Source organism: Paramormyrops kingsleyae, chromosome 19, assembly GCF_048594095.1.
Source record: "Paramormyrops kingsleyae isolate MSU_618 chromosome 19, PKINGS_0.4, whole genome shotgun sequence".
Lineage (NCBI taxonomy): Eukaryota > Metazoa > Chordata > Actinopteri > Osteoglossiformes > Mormyridae > Paramormyrops > Paramormyrops kingsleyae.
The window spans coordinates 24,797,435-24,815,980 of NC_132815.1; the positions used below are offsets into that span (position 1 = coordinate 24,797,435).

At 48.2% G+C, this 18,546-nt stretch overlaps 1 protein-coding gene across 6 annotated transcripts in view; it reads right to left on the reverse strand.

The window, feature by feature from the left end:
- The window catches only part of myt1la (myelin transcription factor 1-like, a), a 70,118-nt gene extending 65,021 nt beyond the window's left edge, over positions 1–5,097 (reverse strand). For 3 of the 6 annotated variants that reach the window (XM_023824854.2, XM_023824852.2, XM_023824846.2), the window contains exon 1: positions 4,861–5,096. The gene's annotated coding sequence lies outside the window, so the exon portion shown is untranslated. Of the gene's footprint in view, positions 1–4,860 lie in introns of all 6 variants that reach the window. The other 3 variants (XM_023824850.2, XM_023824849.2, XM_023824847.2) reach the window with 2 other exon arrangements.
- Positions 5,098–18,546: the final 13,449 nt, after the last annotated feature.

Genomic DNA, 18,546 nt, shown 5'->3' on the forward strand with positions numbered 1-18,546 from the left:
AGACTTTTTTTGGGGGCTTCTCTGGGCCCCCTCTCAGTCATGGGCCCCGAGAATCGTCATCGTTTACCCCCCCTTTACAGCGCCCCTGCCTGTTTCCCACGCCTTCTGCTAATCATGCTTTATGAAAACTGGCCCTGGGAAAGTCATGATACCTACTCCAGAGCCACATAGAGCGGCAGCGTTTACCGCCACTCACACTATGCTTTTTTTGTGGCGGGCCCCCAAGCTCTTGGGGCCCCCAGTAGGCCACAAACAGTCACTACACTAAATATTTAAAAAACACATTCCTCAGTTATTAGATACTGAAGCAGCATGTTCAGTTAACCAGCTAGCTGGCTATAATCCTTTGAGTCTACTAGCTGGCTATTCATTCAATGTGAGAGAGGGTGGGGCTTTGCCCCCCCCCCCCCCACCAAAATGACTTTCTGAGAGGGGTCCTAGAAGCAGCAAAACTGCCTCTGGTTGTATGTACTGTAGCTTTTCATAGCCCGGTTTTCATTGAGTTGATGCAGTGTGTTGACAAAAATGCCATAGCGTGCTCTTTAACTGTTCTGTAGCTACTTAATGCACCTCAGTAGGATTCCTGAGTTTCTGTCCTATTCCTGCCACTGTTAATGTGTCACTCAGCCAGTTGTAGGACTGGCTATACATTTAGGCCAAAATTGAATTTGCAGAATCAATAAAGATCAGCGACTTGCTGCTGTCGGCCTTTGGCTCCTTCTGCACAGTTCATTACCTACATTATTTATTTGATTCATTGATATTTTTCAAATCCAAAGCTGTTTACAAATTCAATTTATCCATATATACAGCTGATGTTTATTGAAGTAATTTAAACAATAGTCATTCTCCCTCTAGAATTGTTCTAGGCAAAAACAGCGTATATTTATGCATGTCCATGAAAGATATCTGACACCATGGTGCTGTTCTTTAAGCCTTCAGAGTTGTTCTCTGAATCAAGGGTCTTTATTTTTTAGGAATGGAAAAAGAGACCAAAATCAAGACTTGGAGACCAAAATCAGACCAGAATCAAGATCTGGAGACCAAAATCAATTTGGAGAAGAACAGTCTCTTCTCCCAAAAGTCTTTATAAAGAATTATAAATAAATAAATTTAAACAATAACGTTGAGTCTCACAAGGAAAACCTTATCAATTAATTGCCTTAAGAAGCTTGATAAATTGATACACTTTGACATAAATATCCACAAAGGAGTCAGAACTAATATGAATAATGAAATTCAGTGCAATGCACCATATACTTTTGTGTTTTATACATATGATAGTTCTTCATATTTGCAATTCTGTGTGTTATTTGTTAATATTTTGCTAATTAATAATATTGTTAATCTTTCCTTGTGTCTTTGTCCAGATTCCACTCCCAAGTCTTACCAGGTCTGTGTAGTTTGAGCAGACAGAATCCACCTTGGGAACAAATCAATGACCACTAAAGATCAACCTGCTCTCATCATTTTGATGATGGCCGTCTGTTATGGACATGTGACTTTCACACACTATCCTCTGTGGTCTGTTTGTCACAATGTAAGACTTGCTGATGAATGTTCCCCAGCCTGGTGACACCAGAGGGCGAGAGAACGCCTTTGTCTTGACAGTTTTGCGCAATATAAAAATTAAATTAATGTAAAACATGACTGATTTTTAATTGAGCTGCTGGAAGCAAGTGTTTTGGCTCAGTTTTACGTGCACATGCTATCTTTGCCTGTGACATGCTTCCCATGTAAATTGCATGTGTCCTAACAGAGAGGTGCACACAAGCCCACCAATAAATTCACACCCTAGTCTGAACAACATTTACATGATTATTAGCTGCGGAGTCAAGCGTATTTTTCAGCTAAAACCACCACGTAAGGTGCTCGCTGCTGTCCTGTGTTGACCTGAATTGGCGTGCTATGTAAACTCTGTATCGTAAAAGCCCATACATGGATCCACCATGTTTTCATTCATTTGGTAAATCCTAGGGCATGTGTGTACTCCCCGTTAAGATGCACCAGAGCTTCCGGACATCCCTGACATCCCTGAGATACGACGGGCACACCTCTACACAAGGGAAATGGCCGCTTCGGTTGGTAGCCCTGCCCTGCGTCAGCTCCGTGAATGAACCCAGGCTTACTCGTCGCTCCCGGTTGACATGCCAGGTCATAGGAGCTGTAAATATCTTGCTTTTCATGCCTGTGGTGGACAGACCGACCCGACAGCGGTGTGGGAAGAGCCCCCCGCAATGACAAGCTCTTTGTTTCTTTGGCGTCACAAGCTTCTGACCTGTAGAATTGCGTGTCGAGCAGCTGGTCACACCTCCACCATTTCCAAAATAGCCCTGCCCTGGAAAGATCTCTAGAATTGCTGCCTATCATTAATACCAGCCCCACCAATTTTTAATTAACACCCTCAGAGTGTTCTCCAAATAATTCATCCATAATATTAAAAACTCAACAAGCTTTAAGGAATCTAATGCAATGAAAATTAGTACATTTGGTAGAAAAAGGTAAACTGCTAAAATCACTTCATTTGTCTAGCATCCAAAACATTTACATGAAAATTGTTTAGTTCAATAAAAAGCAATGGGATCAGGGAGCTGTTTTAATAACACTGATTTTCATAAAGCATGGCTTCTCCAGAGAAAGAAGAGCAATTCTGTGAAGACTATTGTGCAGGATTTTTAATATGATTATATATCTAAATAGAAATGACATACTTCATATATTCATAACAGTCTTATGGGATGTTTTTCCCCTCAATTACTTCCCGAGTTTTTCAAAGCTTGTATGGCAATAAATGTCTTATATATCAACTAGCTGCTTTTAAAAGCATTTTAAAATCAGTTCTGGTTAAGCATTCATGCCTGTTCACATGTCCTGTTTACACCATATTTTTAATCTGCCAGACTACCCTGAGCATTTTCAGAGAATTTCAGATCTACTACATAATTTGTAAAAATGGCCATTGCTTGGCGGACCAGTAAGTTCTCTTTGTGCCAGACACAGCTACCACTGGGATGTGACTGTCGACACGTTACCCTAGAAACTTCCACTGCTCCCGGTGTCTGTGCTGCCTGGTGTTGCCACACTCCAAATCTCCGACAGGAATTCTACTGTCTGCAATCCATGTCCCAGAACGTAATCGCAGTCTTGCACCAGATGAGTTATCTGTCATCCCCTCACCCTCACCCCCACAAGTAAAGCATAGATTTTCCTCTTATTGTTTTGGCAATAATGCATGAAACATGCTTTGTTCACAAATAACGTCACAGCTGATGGTTGTTGTGAGGCATGATGAAAAGCAAACAAGACAACCAGAATCATCCATATTATAATTAACCAAGAACTAGGGTTGGGTGGTCATGTCAGGAAGTTTGAGCTTTTGTCAGTCGATGTCTTTGAACACAACATTCTTAGTGGTGTGCAGAAACAAGCACAGCATTCATTCGGTCTTCTGTATGTTGTGTTTTCAGACAAATATGTCCACCGTGGCTGAATTAAGATGCCACAATCAAATCATGTAAACAGACACAGAAACAGTGACAGATAAACAAACCCCAAACACGCAGAATACAGATGCAAGCGCACTGCTTATCAGGACCTGCAGACCTGGGGAATTATGCATTTAACCCAGAGCCAAGCAGCTCACCATCTGTACAAGATCTGACTTCTTGTGAATTTCAAGCAGCACTTTCATATTTTAGTTCATAGAAGATGAGGAATAAGTACACTTAAATGCATAGTAATATATTTTTTTTTTCAAAATGAGAAAGTTTAAAGTTTTTGCAGGATTGTTTTATATTGAACAAACATGCGTAGTTTCAGAGGGAAAAGACACATCTTTGTCAAGCTGAAGTACAGGGCATGGCAAACAGTCACCGAACATCAAAATCACACAATCCTTTGTGCTTGTTTCCTGTGTGCCCACCGTGAACTTTACACTTTGGTCTATGGCGGCCGGTAGGCCAGATGCCTAAGATAAGCCAAACGGTATAACTGTGAACTGCAATGACGTGCGGAGGAGGAAAGGAAGACCTGAGCAAGAAAGAAAGTGAAGCATGTGCAGCGAGATGAGAGAAGAAAGGCTGCTAAAGGTGTCGGCTAACCTCAGAGGGGTGCAACAAACCTACAGGAACAGCAACATCCCCACCGTGGATGTGATTTAGCACTCTTGTGTTCATCCAAGTCAAGTTTCAAGTTGAGCCTTAAATCAAAGAGGCAAACTGCAAGAAGAAGTTGCAGACTTTGTTAAGATGCCCCTTGATCTGAAGCTGGTAGCGAGCCGCCTGTCTCGGAAAGACAGCTGCCCGTTCAGGTGCAGCGGGAGGCTTTTCTCGGGTTCGCCGTGACGACGTGGCTCACATCGCACCCCTTCCCGTCGCATCGTCACAAACCGACCCGTGTCTCCCCAAAACGATGAGGCAGTCCAGCCTCCCACTCCTGTCGGCTTTAAAACACAACGCTGCCCCCCCTGGACAAAGGTGGCAGGGGGCGTATCCGGGCAGCGGCTTGCCGAAGGGGACGAGGGCGAACTGAGGAAAGGATCAGCATCAGGTCTAGTCCGGCCGCGTTCGATCAGAACTGAGGGCTCTCAGGACTCTCGACTATCTGACGAGAAACTGCCACCCTAAAGCCAGACACAAGTGTTGAATATATTTCCTCTGATAGAGAAATGGAGGCACCCCCACAGCCTGAAATAAGCTGCAGCTCTCAAATGTGTAAAGTAGGTTGCACTCTAACACACAGTAATGTGATGGAATGCACAAACAGGCGAGACGGAGCGTAATCCCGGCTGCCGCTCCACACTGCAGCCGAGCGCACTCACACCTACAAGCCAGAGCAGAACAAAGGAAAGCTCTCCTTTACCTTAACATCCTCACCGCGAGTGAAATGGTCAGCCATGGAAACCTACTGAAATGCTGGGACTTCAACCTCCTCTCTGCATCTTCTCCGCTAGTGTCTGAAAGTCTGCCACCAGCTTTTCTCTCTCTCCCTCTCTCTCTCTCTCTCTCTCTCTCTCTCACTCGCGCCCTCGCTCTCTTTCTCTGGTACAGACAGGAGAGAAAGCGAGAGAGAGAGAGAGCGAGAGAGAGAGAGAGAAGGTGGAGATGCGGCTGCTGCTGGGGAGGGACGAGGGCTGCAGGCAGGCGGGGGCACAACAGCCAGGGTCTGCATGTGCAGAATGTGTGAGAGAGAGAGGGAGGGAGGGAGGGAGGGAGAGACAGTGAGGGAGAGATGGGAAGAGCAGAGGAGGAGGGAAACTGTAGCAGGGCAGAAGCGGAGTGTCTGACTTACTGCTGGGCCGGTTGCCCAACTGTCCATGGGGTCTGGGCCATGCTGCCAAAGCTTCACTCTGGCTCTGCTCAGAAGGCCAGGAGACCCGATAGAAGCCCCACGTTCGCTCCTCTCTTTCTCTGTCTCACTTTGCTACAGTGAGTGCTGCAGATTTGCAGCCCCAGACACCTTTCCCCCACTGCACCTTGGGTGGGCGGCTGCCAGTGATCTGAAGAGTGGGGTGTGTGTGTGTGTGGGGGGGGGGGACAGCCTTGGTGAACGTGCCCCAGTAAGAAGAGCCCCCCAACCTCTCCGTCCAAGATGTGGCAGGATAGGGGTTCAGAAATGCAGAGGACACCAGACCTGTGTAATACAGCCTCATTTATCTGAAACGGATATTTGTTTCTGTGCGATTAAAAACATCCTCTGAAATGTCAAGTTCAGACTCTATGACATTAAAAGAAATCCATTAAGAGGAATAGCCATTTTAAGTTTAAATTTGGAGGGAGAAACCAGAAAAGCGTCAATGTTTGATGTTTTTCAGACAGGTGCACTTACAACAAGTAATGTATTCACCTCTGCTATTCATTAATAAAATATTACAATGAAAGACAACAGCTCTGTTAAGAGATGTACTTTACCTTTACTGAAACCAGTATAGAATTAACTGTGTGATGCTCTTTGAGAATTACAATGAGGATTTCCAGTTTTCTAGCCAACCTAGACAGGAAAATATGAGAGATAATTAAATAATTACCATCACACAATACATGAGCATGTGTTTAATTATGAGATGCAGTTTTCCCTATGCTATTTTAATAGACTTACCCTTACAGCAGTCAGGCAGGCCAGCCAGAGTAATTGCCAGTATTCGTGGACAGCGCCTGGTGCTGAAATGTGAAGATGGAGAACTTGAAAGAAAATGGTCATTAACTGAAGCAAACGGATGATAGAGGAGCGACTGAGGGGGACTAGCTGGGAGAGGACAGGCTGATGGACTGAGGGGGACCAGTTGGGAGAGGACAGGCTGAGGGACAGAGGAGGACCAGTTGGGAGAGGACAGGCTGATGGACTGAGGGGGACCAGTTGGGAGAGGACAGGCTGAGGGACAGAGGAGGACCAGTTGGGAGAGGACAGGCTGAGGGACAGAGGGGGACCAGTTGGGAGAGGACAGGCTGAGGGACAGAGGGGGACCAGTTGGGAGAGGACAGGCTGAAGGACTGAGGGGGACCAGTTGGGAGAGGACAGGCTGAAGGACTGAGGGGGACCAGTTGGGAGAGGACAGGCTGAAGGACTGAGGGGGACCAGTTGGGAGAGGACAGGCTGAGGGACAGAGGGGGACCAGTTGGGAGAGGACAGGCTGAGGGACAGAGGGGGACCAGTTGGGAGAGGACAGGCTGAGGGACAGAGGGGGACCAGTTGGGAGAGGACAGGCTGAGGGACAGAGGGGGACCAGTTGGGAGAGGACAGGCTGAAGGACTGAGGGGGACCAGTTGGGAGAGGACAGGCTGAAGGACTGAGGGGGACCAGTTGGGAGAGGACAGACTGAGCGACTGAAGGGGACCAGTTGGGAGAGGACAGACTGAGGGACAGAGGGGGACCAGTTGGGAGAAGACAGGCTGAGGGACAGAGGGGGACCAGTTGGGAGAGGACAGGCTGAGGGACAGAGGAGGACCAGTTGGGAGAGGACAGACTGAGCGACTGAAGGGGACCAGTTTGGAGAGGTCAGGCTGAGGGACAGAGGGGGACCAGTTGGGAGAGGACAGGCTGAGGGACAGAGGGGGACCAGTTGGGAGAGGACAGGCTGAGGGACAGAGGGGGACCAGTTGGGAGAGGACAGGCTCAAGGACTGGAGCTTGCAGGTTGTGAGAGGACAGCCTGATGGTATTCAGTGGTGGGAAACATTGTGATTCACTATCGGCCTCCTTTTGATGAGACAGGAAAAGACTCACAAAGGTATAAAATTACACCATTGTTGCTTCCGCGACCTTCTTTGTCAGTTCCTCCATTTTACAGAACAATTGTTATGTTTCTTCTTTTTCTCTGTAAAAAAGGATGCAAAGATGCGGATAAAGAGCAGAGGGGGGTTTAAAATGTGAGAAGCAAAACAAAAAAAAGCAAACGTAGAGGGAGAGCTGCAAAGTTATTTTTGTTATTTTATTTCCCTGCTATGATGCGATAAAAGCTGCAGGCCGGATTGGTCTGCAGCCTCACGCCCGTAGACCTGAAGTGTACATAAGCAGTTGGCTGCAAATCCCCGCATAATCACGTTAATGAGATTAATTGGCGAATTAGCAGCAGTCAAATGCCAGAGTGGTGGGGGAAATCAGAGCGAGGGTAATTAATGTTTGGGAAAATTGGCTAAATAACTCCTGTTGGGGGAGGAAAAAGGACAGGATGTGTGCACTCTCCTCGGGCCCGGACTGCTCAGAACCCTCACTGGCGAAAGCCAGTAAAGTCCAGGAAAGTAGGTCAGTGTGAAGCGCACTGCCGTTCCCCCCATACGCGCGCAGCTGGCAGCCAGACCCGGCGAGACCCGGAGAGTCGGCGCCTCTTTGTTCCTGAACCCAGCCCCCCCCCCCCCGCAGCCCCATTCACATGAAAGCTCTGCTCCCCAGTGGGGAATATTTTCGGGGTGGCTCCTTTGTTTTCCGTAGCTTTGTGACAAAGTCGCGTTTAGCGGGCATAAACAGCACGTGTGACGGCGGGGTATCGTAAATAATAAGAGACACAGGTACCCAGCGGGGGGGGGGCGAATAGCATCTCAGCTGGGGGCAGATGCGGGGAGAGGGGCGTCAGCAGGGGGGGGGGGGGCGTGGGTTCTGTGAAGGCATGTCTCCAGCTCTTGAGAGGACGGCCAGTAGGTGTTAGGATCCGCACGCTCTGCACAGAGCCTGTCTCCTCACGTGTCTGTGCCCCCCCCCCGCAGCACAACTCTCCAATACCCAGAAAACATGACCCTCAGTTTCACCAGATTAAAACCCCATCACTTATCGGCGATGCAAATGAGTGGGAATTCATTTTGGCCAACAGATGGTTTCGCAGATAACCGCGATGGAGGAGGAAGCCGGCGAAGGGAACATCCCTCTTACGGTGGCCATGGCAACCGGGAGCCGAGCGCTATCGGCGTAGAGTGTGGCGCACGGCGGGGCTGTCGGCCCTGTCAATCAGAGCCGCGCCGTGGAGACGCCGGCGCTGCCAAGCGTATTCATCGCCCTGCTGCGTCTTTACCTGCATATGTACCGTAAGGGGGGGGGGGGGGGGCTCTCTGTTGCAGTTTCTCTGTCCTGCTGTAATGCGTGTCAGACTTGTCCTGGACAAATATAATCTGCAGTCAAAGATTTGTTTGCAATGCAAGGGCTCCAGTGTGGCAGCATTCCTCTCGAACCCCTGCTCCTGCCCATGTCACAGAAGTACCTCTCATCATGGACCTTCCATCCATCCCTCCATCCATTTTCTGTAACCATTTGTCCTATTTAGGGTTGCTGGGGGGTCCGGAGTCCATCCCAGATGCTATGGGTGCAAGGCAGAGAGTAATACAGGGTGGGACACCATCCCCTCATAGTCATGAACCCTCCATGCTGGCTTGATTATGTTTAAATAACATAAAACAATTATCATGAACTCGTATCTAAACCGTGTAGTGGGTGCAATCTTCAGGAAACAAAGAGGAGTATTAAACTGGCAAGAAACGGCCTTAACAACAAATTGGTCAAAGAGCGGAGTGCAAATGGAGTAACTATTGATCACAATCAGAGGGAAAAGAGACAGAACAATAGTGCAGGGAGACATTAATGGATGAGACAGCCGATGGCGGCGCGTCCGGCCCTGTCTGAGTTAATATCGGCTCAGCGTGGCATCTGGGAGGAGAGGGAGTGCCAGGCAGAGTCCCTCCTGCCGCGCGAGGGGCTCAATGGAGAGGCACGGAATAGCCCGGAAAAGCCCGCCCCCGAATTAACAGTCCCCCCCGCCCTCCGCACACACACCCCTAGTCTGTAATTAAATTTCATACATCAATGATGAGCAACCTGAGAATTTGACAACGCGCAGAGGAACAGCGCATCGGAGGAACAGCGTGCATGTGCGAATGTGTGTGCGCTTATGTACGCATGTGTGTGTGTGTGCGCGTGTGTGTGTGTGTCGATGCTCTGCCCTGTTCCCTGATGAAATGAGTTTGAAGGCTGGGGTGGCGTGACCTACTTTAGTCGTTCACGTAAATATCTCCACTGACTCCAAGGAAAATTTAAAATAAAAACGACACCAGCGTTTCCAGCACGAATCTCAGGGGGGTGTCAGCGTGGAAACTCTCCTCATCGGCGACTGATAGGCGGGAGGGTTAACACAAATTCAAAGAGATGGTACACGATCTTCCTGTGCGACGTGACCACACACATGCACGCATATGTCATAACCGGTGGTCTGGGTTAACGAGAGCTGAACGCCAGACATGTAAACAGAGTAAAATGGGGTACATTTTTTGTTTCTTGCCAGGACTGGCACGGGCTGTTCGTCTGGCGTCGCTTGGTGTCACACACAGGTGTCTAAATCCCTGAACGTTGATTCTTGCATGAACGGGAGTGAGATTATGAGGTGGAAGAGTGTGGGAGAGAGAGAAGAAGTAAGCGAGATTTAACAAGGGCCTCCACTAAACTCTCATTAATCTAAGAAAGTTAATTGCAGTTTAACCCAAATGTGGAGAGGTCTATCAAAATCAGCCTGCAACAGGAAGGGCCACAGCGGAAAGAAGAAAGGATGTGAAATTCTTTCAAAGATGAAAAGAATGTGAGAGAACGAGCAACAAAACCAGGTAGGAAAGAAAATAGCCAGTTAAGAGTGCTAATTAAGAAGGATCCAAGGACATCTGATCAGGAGTAAATTTCACCACATTTCACATTAGCTGTGTTGCTATTAAAGATATGTTTGAACATTTGAACTGGTTTCCATGGAGATTATTTACCCTGTAGAGCTGAGAAGTGTCCAAGTGAAGGATGAAAAATGAAAAACTTTAGCTGAACACAGTGAATTAATCACTCTTTAAAAACAGGAAGGTAATCAATAATCTCTTCCTGCACATTCCCAGGTTTGGGACGGCGTGCTGTGTAAGGCATACCCTTTAATTAGTGCACACCAAATTATGACAATACAGGATGGAGCCGTCCTGATCCGAGCCAGTTTCCACCCCTCTGATAATTTGAATCTGTTCAACTGGAAGCTCGAGCGGAGGATGTGAAAAACTCCACACCTGCCGCGGCACCACCCAGCGGCACGTCTGCTGCCGCAGGAAACGCAATCCGCTGAACGCAGGAAGCACATGCGAGCCCGACTACCTCAGGCGGTCCCTGTGCAGCGGCTCGTGGATGACATCACCCACACGAGGAGACGGAACTCTGCGCCAAATGAGGCACTGAGACGGCTGGGCATCGTCAAGGCAACGCGCCCCAAGAGCCCAGCTGGTTCCCTAACCCACTGAGAAGCCTCGTCCAAGACCTGCCGCCCTTCCTTAAGACGGATCCTTGGGGGCGATCTCTCAGCCAGAAACAGACACCGAAGGTGACCATCAAAGGGCAGGAGCAGACTGAACAGGAGTCCCCTGATTCATGAGGTCATCTCCCCTTTCTGGCTGTAATTACAGACCTCATTCTACCATCCGGGAGATAGTTACAGTGGGATCCACAGTCACATGCGACACTTAGCATGCCAAACCACAGTCACATAATGGCACCTTTATGATGCGTATAAACAAGGACATATCAGCATATTCCCTGCCTTTTAGCTGGTGTAGCTGTGGGATGCTTCCATCCCTGCCTGCCCTGACACTGCACGCATGACCGCAGCCTTGCAGGGCGCCGTCACCTGCTGCCACCGGCCGTCACGTCATTTTGGGAACCTTGTGACCAGCATGGCTGGCGCAAGCCTCCCGCCCGTGTCTCCGAAGCAGAGAGATGGCAGACGTGGGAGTTTCAAACGGCTACTTGGCATTCTCCGCGGTGAGCCACTCCGTATAAACAGGGCATGGCCTCGGGAATCAGACGGGGGAAGAGCTGGCGCTTAAGAAAGGAGTCGAGGAGCATTTAACTTTACAAACCAACGATACCGGGGAATGAAAATGAATTTATTTTGTCTTAGTGGGTCGAAAGTAAATGAATGGTATTGCTTCTGGCTTAATGACTGCAGATGTCTGTGAGGTGGACAGAATGGTGAAAATTTGATTTTAGAGTCTTGGTGGGAAATGGTGTTCTGCCCCCCCCGGTTAAAAAATAAAGTCGGCGTGCCTGAAACACATTCGGGGAGGGCAGTGCTGTGGTGCAAAGGGGGGGATCTTCCCCAGCACACATCAGCCGGCCAATTAGGCCAATCGCACTTATGGCTAAAAATAGCTGAGCCAGCCAGGATGTGCAGGCTGCAATCCACCAGCAGAAGCAGGCTGGTTTATTGGGGAGTATTTCCACACCATCCCTCGCCCCCCACTCAGAGATCGAGACACCAGATTACGGGCAAACTTCACACGAGACTGCGGAATTAATCAATCAAAGTCACTTCAAGGAAGAGCGGAATAATTTACACTCAATAAAACCACAGGAACCGGGTTATAGAAAATTGAAATATTTATGAAAGTCTTTTCAAAGGAATGGCACGAAAACAAGGCATGTAATCAATGCGAAATGGAATAATAAAAATATTAACTTTAAATGAGGACAACCTCAATTTACGAATCGAAAGCAATAAAGGCCTTTTAGATTGACCTGTGAGACCTGTGAAAATGATTTAAAAGGACATCACATAAGTGATGCAGAGAAATGATTGACAGACATATTCCGATGGACAAAGCAGTTGGATCTTTGTTTTATGTATTTCACCCAGTGGTACTCACTGTACAGATTAGGAGTTCCCGAACCATGCAGATCTGCTGAAATAATTCCAGAATTACAGAATGACGATATGGGTTATAAGTAAAAACAGCTTCAAAGACAAATGCATTGAGTTAATTAACGAATGGATGGAAAATTTTTCTCATTAGAATATTGGTTAAAGTTTTTGCCTTTTTCTGAAGTGTGATGTAATAAAATTCAGTTGCAAAGGGAAATGTGATATTGGGGTTTACCCAGTGAGTGGGAATACAGCAACCAGGAAAAGCATCCAGCTGAAAACCAGCATGCTGAATTTCGCAGGAACATTTCACTGATTCAAAAATACTACCGCCTTTTGTTCTAAAGCATCTAAAATCAACCCAAATTTCAGTCAGCCGCCGCAAAATGATAGAAGTTCAATCAAATTCAAAGCGATGAGCAATCCTGGCCGAGTGCAGCCACAATGACCACGCCCCAGCAGAGACAGAACAAGAGTCTGCCCAAGCACGTGACTGCAGCCACAGGCAAGGGAGGGACAGACAATGCTGCTCCTCTTTTTATGCTGAAAAACACAATTACAACATGGTTCTTCAGTAAGTCATCTAACGGTTTTTAAGACTGGAAAATGAGGAGGAAACCACGAGAGCCACCTGCTTCAGCCATCGGCAGCGGCATGATGCCAGACTTTCACAGCTACTGCTGTGGCACGAGTGGGCTTGGGTGGTCCTGGACCCACCCAGATGGAGCTCAGGCCCACCCACTCAGCGTCACAGTGAGTGATACAGTACGATAAAACAATTGTGTTTGACAGGTACGTGTCTGCGTGGTTAGATCAATCGGAGGTGTTGAGAGGCAAATAGATTTTTCTTTCTCCTTGTTCATTTGCTCTTCATAATGCCATCGGCCACTTAAAAACTGATTAAAAAAATGTAGCTGAGTCTGTAGTGTGATCGTGTCACCAAGTGAATCGTTATGGACTGTCCCACCTGATTTTCTGCCGGTACACCCATGCTATGATTTCTGACTCTGCTATTGTTTCATAGTGAGAAAAAAAAATAGAAGTGACTGAAGAGAACATAAAGTTACGGGGATTTTTTTCGTCAGCTGTCTCATCAGTATCCTTAGTATTTTCTCAAGTCTATTACTACATTTCTATGTTTCTAACTACTACTTGTAAGATTCGGGCAATAAGTAACCCAAGCCAATAGACTGTTATGGGAGTGATGAGAAGAAAGATAATGGAGAGAGAAAGAAATAGATTATTTAGAAAAAGAGATAATGGAGAGTAGGAGAGGAATTATGGAGGAGAAGAAAAAGATTATGCAGAGGAAAAGAGATTATGAAGTGAGTTATGGAAGAAGAGCGAGATTATGGAGAGGAAGAGAAGGAGAGATTTATGAAGAGATGAAGAGAGAGAGAGAGATTATGGAGAGGGAGGTGGAGAGAGAGAGTGAGGTCTGGATTAGGGTGTCACCCCCTGCCTGTGTGCATGCCGGCCTATCAGGTGTGGCCTGTGATACTCGCCCAGGAGAAACCGGCCTGAGAGGGGAGGCTGCTGTCACGGTGATGAGGACGCCTGGCTGAGAGGGAAGGCGGGGATCGGAACTCCGCCGCAGGGGCTGCGATTCTCCAGCGGCGTGATCTGTTCTGGGCAGGTGGCACGACACGGCCCTGTGAGGTGGGGGCCGGGGGGCGTGGCCTACTCAACGCGGGCATCCGGTGTCGTGATTGCCTATAAATAGTATATTAAAGTACATTAAAGTTTCTGTCTGGCCCCCAATAATATGATCCTGATCACAGACAGCCACTCACGTTTCTGATGCCCTGCTTCTGTTTGTCCATCTTTCCCATTTGGTCTCTCTCTCTCTCTCTCTCGCTCACCTGCCACTTTTGCAGTGTTTCTCCCATTCCAGCTGGCCCTGTCTCTGTAACCCTTATACCCCAAATGAAAATCATTCCCCCTACCCTCCCTGTGCCACATGATTCTGTGGGATGAATTTCACAGGAGTCCTTTACTCCCTGTGCAAAACACAGCAATCTGTTTATAGAATTTGTTTGCATTTCTGAAAAGAAAAAAAAAAATCATCCTTACCTTGCCGTGGATCATTTTTTTGTTTTCTTCTATGCCTAACAGCCGGCAGTTGCCTTTGGTGGAAAATGAGCATGTTCTGCCTGGGAGAGAGGCCTCACGTTAAAAGACCACAGAGAGAACTGAGCAGGATGGACCGGATCACCTGCAAAAGCCGCTGGTTAACACTGACCGCTCGATTTCAAGAGCCCATGTCATAATCGTGCAGCGTCTTCTCTGAGATGCATCCATGTACATGCAGGACTTAAGCATAAGTGGATATGTGCAGCATAAAGATTCATCTTGCTGTAGTAGAGATACTATCGTCTATTCCTACTAAGAATTGCCACCACAGGCTTTGAATGAGGATTGTATTTTTTGGGGGAAAATGGTCTATGAAATGTGGCTGGTCAACAATTTCCTCTCCCGTATAAGGAGGTGGAGAATCTATACATCGTCAGCCCAGTATTAATTACCGGAAAGGTACTGGGAGAAAAGACTGACTTGCTTTTAGGTGATGTGACAAGTTTCCCACCTCTGTAATTACGCCAAAATCTGTAAAACAAAAAAACTACAGCAGATCTGCTGAAAAGGATGAGTACATATGGAGAACAAGTGGCGTGTGAGGTGAAAAGCTGGGATTAACTGTGCCCTCTGACATATGGGTGGTCAGAGGGGTTTATGGACAAATCGGCCAGAATCACAACATAACAGATAGGTAGATAGGGAATCTTATATAGCTGCATTATTAATCTTGCTGTTATTGCTATTTATTGATTTATTGATATTGTTGTAAAGAAGGGGGCGGCATGGTGGTGCAGTGGTGAGCACTGTACCCTCACACCTCTGGGACCTGGGTTCAAGTCTCCGCCTGGGTTACATTTGTGTGGAGTTTGCATGTTCTTCTCGTGTCGTCATGGGGTTTCCTCCAGGTACTCTGGTTTCCCCCCACAGTCCAAAGACATGCTGAGGCTAATTGGAGTTACTAAATTGCCCTTGGGTGTGCATGTGTGTGTGAGTGTGCCCTGTGATGGGCTGGCCCCCCCATCCCAAGTTGTTCCCTGCCTTGTGCCCATTGCTTCCAGGATAGGCTCCAGACCCCCCACAACCCAGTAGGATAAGCAGGTTGGAAAATGGATGGATGTTGTAAGGAACAATTTTATGCATTTAAGAGCTGCTTGATATACTGGATCAGTTCAGGAGAACCCTTCATGCTGTATCCAGCAGTATTGCTCCTTACTCTTAGTCATGGCTAGACATTAGATTCTGCTAAAGTGATCACGCAACACTGGTTCTGTCCTGACTTGGGCCGATCTGTCATTCAGCCGCTCTCAGAGGGCTCTTTAACCCCTGGTGGTGGTGTCACCATAAAGCGCATTGGGCCGCGGCGCTGAAATATACCGGCAGGCGTGTGACTGAAGGTCAGGATCCAGCCGCAGCCGCCGCTGCTCTTAGCGGTGGGCTGGTGACACGCTCCCTGGGTGGCAGGCGTGAAACGAGGCAGGGAAAACTCAATCCAGCGGGGAGGCGGGGGGAGTTACCTGTGTCGAGAGGCAGGGTGGGGATTTAAGAGGGAAAGGAGGCAGACAAACAGAGTTTTGGAATGGGAGGGGGGAGGCTTCAGCCTCCCTTTTTTCCTGTGTGTGTGTGTGATTGTGTCTCTGTGTGTCTCTGTGTGTGTGTGTCTGTCTCTGTGTGTGTTTGTGTGTGTGTGTGCGCGTGTCTGTGTGTGTGTGTCTCTGTGTGTGTGTGTGTGTGTGTGTGTGTGTGTGCGTGTCTCTGTGTGTGTGGGTCTCTGTGTCTCTGTGTGTGTATGTTTCTGTGTCTGTGTGTGTGTGTGTGTGGGTCTGTGTGTGTGTGTGTCTCTGTGTGTGTGTGTCTCTGTGTCTGTGTGTGTGTGTGTGTCTCTGTGTGTGTGTGTCTCTGTGTGTCATGATGGATGTGCTGCTGTCTTCTCTGGTGAGAGGAGACAACAGGGAGTGCTGGCTGAGACTGTCTCTTGGCAAGGAAAAGGGGGGGGGGGTGGAAATTGGAGGACCACTGTGGCCCCCCCTCCACAAAATTAGAGACGCAGGTGTACCTGGGTAATTATGCATGCGTGCCCTGCAGGAAGACGGAGCAGACGGGCTGCAGCTCGGCACCGGCGTGCTCTGGTGTATCTGAGGCGTCGGTGCGGGCGGGCGGCCGGTGGGTCTGCGTGGCCGGTGTGGGGAGCCGGAAAGGTCAGCAGGCTGGTCTGACTCAGGTTTGTGCTGTAATCAGCTGCGTGACACTGGTGGAGGGGCGGAGCCTGCGGCACCATAAAGGGGGTCAAACGCATTGGTGCACGCGGGGCTCACCAGCCGCCCCTGGGACAAGGAGAGCCTCACGTCACGACGAGACGAGGACGACTGCCGGGCGGCTGCAGGAAGGAGAGAGGCCTGGGCTGCTGCTTTGTGGCACAGAGAAGGGAGTCTGTGGCAGCCATTTTCATTGGCACGCTGACATCAGGCTGTTTTCACACGTCGGGGGAAAGGAGCAGGAGGAATGAGAGAGCGTTGTGTCTGTCCATAGAAAGGGAGAAAAAATGCTCAGTGTGTGGGCGCCATGCCCATGTGAGTCTGTATACGTATTAACACACAAGCACACGTGTAAGCACACACACACACACACACACACACACACACAGTTGGTGTCCTTTAGACAAAAACAGACACAGGCAGAACTGCTTCCTTCAAAAGCTCAGCACACCCATGGTTCCTCCAAACCGAAGGGACACACACACACGCACACGCACACACACACACACACACCCACACATGCGCGCGTGTTCCCTCTCTCGCCCTCGCAAACAGACCGTGAAGGTCGCCTGAGTGAGAGAGTGATTCAGGCTGCAGAACACAGCCGATGACACCAGCATCTGCTAACGCTCCCGTGTTCGGCTGCAGATCCAGCTCGGATAACCCCGGGACCTGAGCCGCGCTCAGGCAGCCATTGCCCGGCGAGATGTGATTATCGCCATGGATCACGTTTTATTGTTTATCTATAAGTTTCCCAGTGGTCCACAAAAGCCGTGCATTGCAGCGAACGTAAATTTTCTGTAATAGTTCTTGGACCGAATATAAATCCAGCTCAGTATACAACAGCGGAAATCAATGGGTTGTATCTTTAATTAAAAAAATGAGGACTGATATATGGATCAAACATTCAAATACTGATAACCTGGTTATGGGCTGGCATGGTGGTTCTGTGACTGTTGGTCTTGTCTCACACCTCTGCGACCAGGGTTCAAGTCTCTGCAGTGGGTACATGTGTTTGGGGTTTGTACATTCTTCCTGTGTCACTGTGGAGTTTCTTCCAGGTACTCCAGTTTCCCCCCCCGCAGTCCAGAAACATGCTGAGACTGATTGGAGTTACCCAATTGCCCATAGGCGTGAATGGTGTGTGAGTGTGCCCTGTGATGGGTTGGTGCCCTACCCTGGGTTGTTCACTGCCTTGGACCTGTAGCCTCTGGGATAGGCTCTAGACCCCTCACAGCCCAGAATAGGATAAGTGGTTACAGAAAATGGAAGGATAACCTGGTTATGTGGCATTAAGGAATGTACACTAGCTGGCTCTTTTCATAACTTCATATATTTTAAAATCTTTATATATATCATCATTATACATTCATCTGACTTTAATCTGAAGTATCATACAGTAGAGGGAAGGCTTACAATTTATATGTCATCCCTGGGATTTGAACCCATGACCTTTTTGTTGGTAGCACAATGCTTTACTTGTTGATTTACAGGAAATACCCCCCCCCTCTATAAATATTCGATAAATCTGCAAGTTTTGTGATTGGTTCACTTTCAGTATTGCCTTCTGTCCCATAAGGAAATTAGGTAGCCTACAGACCTACACCACCTGCAAAATACAACAGATGAAAGTGTCTCGCCCCTTATTAAACGTGTCAGCCATGAGTGGAGAGGGTCTGAGACCCTTGGAATCGCCATGCTGTCCTTTCTCACCTTGATTCTCCATCCTTCCTCCCCAGAGCGGCTTTGTCTCCGGATTAGTGTCAGACGCATCAGGAGAGCTTCAGAGGTGTGATCTCAAAGGGTGATGACGGGCCGTACGTGCGAGCATTTCCTCTCAGAGATGAAAGGAGAAGTCTTTAAATGAGCCTTTCAGATGATGGGGCTTTTATCTCCCCCTCAGAACTTGCAGGGTCCACCCTCCTCTGTGATGCGCTAAGGGGCCTTAAGACATCAGCATCACCTTTCCTTCCTGTTGTCCTAAATTCACTGCTGTTCCTTAATCCATCAGCTACATCTTAACTTCCCATTGTCTTCATTAACTGCTGTTATTTAAGCCATCAGCTAGATATTACCTTCCTAT